The following is a 6,000-nucleotide window of genomic DNA, read 5'->3' on the forward strand; positions in this document are numbered from 1 at the left end:
ACGAGATCAGAGAGGCTAAACCCTAGAAGCTAGCCTATGGTATGATTGTTGATGTGTATGTTGTCCTATGGACTAAAACCCTCCTATTTATATATACACCGGATAGGGTTAGGGTTACATAGAGTCGGTTATAATGGTAGGAGATCTGAACATCCGTATCGCCAAGCTTGCCTTCCACGCCAAGGAAAGTCCCTTCCGGACACGGGACGGAGTCTTCAATGTTGTATCTTCATAGTCCAGGAGTCCGGCTGAAGGTATAGTTCGGCTATCCGAACACCCTCTAATCCAGGACTCCCTCAGTAGCCCCTGAACCAGGCTTCAATGACGACGAGCCCGGCGCGCAGATTGTCTTCGGCATTGCAAGGCGGGTTCCTCCTCCAAGTACTTCATAGAAGATTTTGAACACAAAGATAGTGTCTGGCTCTGCAAAATAAGTTTCCACATATTGCCATATAGAGAATAATATTTACACAAATTTAATCTGCTGATGTATTCCGTAGTGTGACATCACACCACGGCCAAGCTTTTATTGAACCGTTTTACCGTCCCATCTTAGCGCGTTATGCGAGGCGGTTTCCTTGGCACGTCTTGTCAAAGCAGAGATCGTGTCCCCTTATTACAGGATTCTCATCAATACGGGCGTGGGTAACCCAACCGCTTCTAGGACTCCTAGATCATAGGCAAGTCCAAACGGACACGGGGAGGACGCTCGATATCCACCCTCTTTATAAAGGGATGAGGCCTTTTATTTTTCCCTCCCGTGCTCAATTGAATCCTTCCCCCACCTCAAGCTCAAACACCCAGAGTTCAGGTCAGGTGCTCCGGACCTTCAGTCATGTCCGGATCTAGCCTTCAAGGCTGATGGGTGCCTTCTTCCGTCACGGAAGAAGACGTCAAAAAGTTGAGGGAGGCCAGATATCTGACCGCCGAGATTTTGCATCGGCTGCCTCCCCGGGGGCAGGCCGTCCCCTCCCCCGAACCCAACGAGAGCGTCGTGTTCGTCTCCCACTTCCTCCGAGGTCTAGGCCTTGCACTGGATCCTTTTGTCAGGGGCTTGATGTTTTACTACGGGCTAGATTTCCATGATCTAGCTCCGGACTCCTTTCTTCATATCACGACATTCATTGTCGTGTGCGAGGCCTTCCTCCGGGTTACCCCTCACTTTGGCCTATGGCTCAAGACCTTTGAAGTAAAACCGAAGATGATCGAGGGGCAACATGCGGAGTGTGGAGGTGCCTCAATATGCAAGATGACGGGAGCTGCATGGCCCAAAGGTTCCATTACAGAGGTGTCTGAATTGTGGCAACAGGAGTGGTTCTACATCACGACTCCTAGAAGTGCCAAGTGGGCGGCCGCCCCTGTCTTCCGCCCGGGCCCTCCACCACAACTGATGCCATGGATTAGCAGAGGATTGAGCTGGGGTCCGGCCAAGGATGTGCCTATACTGCAGAGCGGCATTCAAGATCTCTTTAATGGAGATTTCAGTTTGGTTGTGGTAGCACAAGTTATGCTGGTTCGCCAAGTCCAGCCTTGCAAACGCCGGCCTCTTCGCTTGTGGGAGTTTAATCCCGAGGGACCGCGCGCCATTCAAAATTTCCTCGGCCTGACGCACGAGATGTACAAGTCGTTCTTTGGACCTCAGGTGGAGTGTCCAGAAATCACCGAGGACGCGGGCCTGAGTAGCAACCGCGCCACCGAACAGGTAAGGCATCTTCCGGCCGAACATACTATCTCTCCTTTGTTATGAAGTTATTTCTGAGAGTTTGCTTTTTGACCAGGACTGGCTAACAAAGGCGAAGTTGATTCGGTGTTCGGCCCCCCTCCCTGAGGGTTTGGAAAATCCGGTATTGGAGAAGATGCTCCAGACCGCACCCTGCCCGGAGCCTTTAAAGGAAAATACTATGGATGGTAATACGGGCGGATGCGGGCCCTCAACGCTGCCCATTCTAGCCGAGGGAGCGAGCGTCTCCATGAAGGAAGACGACCAGAAGAGGAAAAGAACTGCGCCCGGGGATTCGGAAGCCGAAACTTCCAAACGAGGGAAGAAGTTTCCCACAGAGGGTCCTACCTCGGGGGCGCCGTTGCCGCACAAAGTCCGCGAGGGGATCGATTCTCCCACGAGTCGTAAGTGACCCAAAATACCTTAATAGTACAGATATGTCGTCTTTTCTTCTGAGAAGATAACCGCTGCATGTATCTTTGTAGTTCGGGCCTTAGCCCCTCTCAAATGAGCTCATCTTCGGGGGATCTTCTTCCAGAGATGATGGAGAGCGAAACGCCCCCTCCGGACTCCTCCGCTCCGGAAGCGGGCGACCCTGAAGTGTCGTCGCGGAGGGCCTCTCCGAGTCCGGCGAGGCCAGAAGATAATCCTGTCGACCCCCGAAGTTCTCAGTGTCCGGCTCCCGAAGAGAGCAGACAAATGAGTCCGGCACCGTCTAGTGTGCGGTCGGATGTTCTGAGGGAGTTGGTGGGGCGAGCGGCCATCTCAGATGAACACCGTGTGCTGATGAATACGGTGATGGAGAGAATCTCATCCGCCGAAAGCTGATTGCATAAAGCTTTTATGAGTCTATTGATAGGGTTTGAGGTACGTAAAATAATGTATGATAGTCCTGCACATACTAGGTGTGCCCTGTGTAGATAGTAGCCCCTGAGACTCTGGTTGTCGTCGGAAACGACGACGAATAGAGGATCATATTCCCAGGTAATAACCATACTGCCTCGATGTGCAGGTGATGGAAGCTCCGGTGGCTAGCCGGACTAGCGACTTTGCCCATTTAGAACGGCAGTTGGATGCGGCAGACGCCGACATCGAGCTTGTTAACAAAAGGCTTGACGAGGCACAGGGTAAGTGTCATTATCTGGTGAACGTCACATAGGAAGAGTAGCATGATGCCAGTATCTTTAATATGTTGTGACTGCAGATGGGGCTGCCAATGTTGAAGCCTTGCGGGCAGAACTTGCCCAAGCCAAGGAACAAGCGAGGTTGGGTAATGCGGCTGCTTTAAAGGCGGCCGAAGAGTTGCAAGCCGAGAAGGCCGCACATGGCGAGAGCCGAGACAAGATGTCCAAGATGGCCATAGAATTAAAAGCCGCCGCCGACCGTTGCCGGGTTCTTGAAAAGGAAAACCAGGCGAAGGCATCGGACCTTGAGAAGGCTGCTGCGACGAGAAAGGACCTCCGCTCTGCTATGAGGGCAAAGAAGGAGGAGCTGCGGGAAGCCGAGGATATTGTAGCTGGGAAATCCTTTATGTTGCGGAGGAAGTTCGGAGATCCACGGTATGCCCCCCTGGATCGGCTGTGGAGCTTGGAGGATGTGTATATGGATTTGGCGGCGAGCGCTGCCGATGCGGCCAAGTACTTCCAGGGTCAGATGGACCGTGGAGTAGACCAGCTGTTTTGGAGACAATTCCATACTCCCGAGCGTCCACTTTCATTGACTGACCAATTAGCCGAATGGGCCGAACTAAATAGGTTGTCCGGACTCTCCATGAGGTCTGTTGTGGATCAGTTATGGCCGGAAGGGTCAAAACCGAACAGCTATTTCAGCTTGGTGCAGCAGTTACTCGATGTGATGCCGCGCATTTATGCGATGAAGAGGTCGGCGTGCATAGAGGGCGCACGGATGGCCTTTGCCCATGTCAAGGCATACTGGGCGGAGATGGATGCTACCAATGTTGCAGCGCGGGATTCGGCCATAGGCCGAAAGGCTGCTGAGCACTACTTTGAAGAAGTTCTTGAGGGTGCCCGTTTGGTAGAGACCCTATGCTCAAAAAATATTATGTTTGAGTGATATGTAATCTCATTGTAAGCGAAATGCTTTTATAGAGTTTTATAAGGCTATTTTTATACTTTCGCCTAAAAGTAATATGATGCCTCCTGGGCGGCCGTTTTTGTACACGTGTGTATAACCTGAAAGATTGCAGTCGTCGGCTTCAACCCCCACGCATATAATGCGGAGGTGCTAGCAAAAACACGCGTTCACACTTAACCCAACGTCTTGGTCCTATTAAGGAGGTGATAGCGGAACGAGCGAGGCAACCGGACTATAATGCTTTAACACTTTCACTTAGCCATAGGAGTTTGACAGTGGGGCTACTAGATAGCCCCTGGTGGCTCCGCACTCTCCTGATCTCGGGGTGCGTATATGCCTGGCCGGAGAACGACCCTTCGTTAAAGCGGAGGAATTCTAACATTCCCACAGGTCATCGAGTGGTTGACCAGTCTCACGCTATATCATGATAGTCAGTTTTCGGCTTTCTCTACTGAGGTGCTCATCCGGATGAACCAGGGCACAATCGCAGTAGTTCTCCTGGTGCTACCTTAGCCGGTAAAGCGGAACGTAAGGCACCAAAACACAGGAGCTGGGCAAACCCAACATTTGACCAAAGACAATGATTTGGAGCTGATGCATATAGGGCCAAACTCATGACGCCGAACACTCCCTAAGGTATTCGGTCTTTGTGGTATAAACCGGGCCTAAATAATGGCCTTTGTAAGAAGCCCCTTGTGTCCAGGTACGTGCATTGTTCTGGCGTGGCCACATGCCAAGACGTCAGCATCCTTCACAACGGTGGATATGTATCAACAAGAGACAGTAAAAAAGGTTTACGCAGGGTCTTAATCTAAAAAGAATCCTTTGAGCGGGTCCCTGCTGCACGTCTGCGCCTGTGTCTCCGTTGTGCAGTATCCTGGACGGGTGTAGCACGATGATCGTCTGTAAAAGAGAGGAAGTTAAGTGAAAGAGTTGTCGTGCGAAAAGATAGTTTTTAAAGAAACCCTGTATAATTGAAGATGATAAGAAATTGCCACTTGTCTGCGCGCGTTGAGCCCCTTGTATTGACAAATAGGGGTGTGATCACTTATTCAGTGTAAATAGCGGTGCCGGACTCAATCGTTGGTCCGGACGTCTTTAATGTTCGGCTGCCAAGGCAGCCTCACTCTCTTCGGCGCGCAGAGAGCACTTGATATCTCCGTGCACTGTAATGATGCCACGTGGACCGGGCATCTTGAGTGTGAGGGAGGCGTAGTGTGGTATTGCATTAAAGCGAGCGAAAGCTTCGCGTCCTAGCAGTACTTGATAGCCACTTTGAAACGGAGCGATGTGGAAGGTTAAATGCTCGCGACGGAAGTTATCGGGGGAGCCGAATATAACTTGTAGTAGGAGGGAGCCCGTATAACAAGCCCCTGGGCCTGGCGTTACTCCTTTAAAGTTAGTATTGCTATGGCGAATTTGTGTTGGGTCTAACCCCATCCCGTGGATTGTATCCTGGTATATTAGGTTTAGGCTGCTGCCGCCGTCCATCAAGACTCGTGTGAAGTGATATCCGCAAATTACTAGGTCTAATACCAAGGCAGCCCATCATGCGTGTCGGATACTTGTTGAGTAATCACGATGGTCGAAAGTGATCGGTTGAGACGACCATTGGCAGGACTTCGAGGTGACAGGCACTTGGGTATATTTTCCTGGGGGTGCCGCATTGTTTTTTCCCTTGATCATGTGTAGTACGTTTACTATTTTGACTTCTGGTGGGAATTTCTTTTGTTCCCCCGTGTCGTGCTTGGGGGGCTCGTCCTCGTCTTCACTTGGTGTGTCCTCCCCTTTGTGTACGGCGTTGAGCTTTTTGGACTACTTGAAGACCCAACATTCTCTGTGGGTATGATTAGCAGGTTTACCCGGGGTACTGTGGATCTGACATACTTGGTCCAGAATTTTGTTGAGGCTGGACAGTTCATCCCTGGTGCCTTTAGTGGGCGGCTTTTGACCTAGCCGAGAGCTTTTGAATCCGACATTTACTGTCGTGCCCTTCGTGTTGTCTTCTTTATTCCGGCGTTTGTTATTGTTGTTGCGCCGTGATTTCCCGTTTCCATCTCTAACTTCCGATGTATTGGGGTCGCTGGTGCTACATCTAGCTAGCCAGCTGTCCTCACCCGCGCAAAAGTGGGTCATGAGGTTTGTTAATGCGGCCATCGTTCTCGGCTTAATTTGGCCGAGGTGTC

Source organism: Triticum urartu, chromosome 1A (genome assembly GCF_056163025.1).
Source record: "Triticum urartu cultivar PI428250 chromosome 1A, HENAU_Tu73, whole genome shotgun sequence".
Taxonomy (NCBI): domain Eukaryota; kingdom Viridiplantae; phylum Streptophyta; class Magnoliopsida; order Poales; family Poaceae; genus Triticum; species Triticum urartu.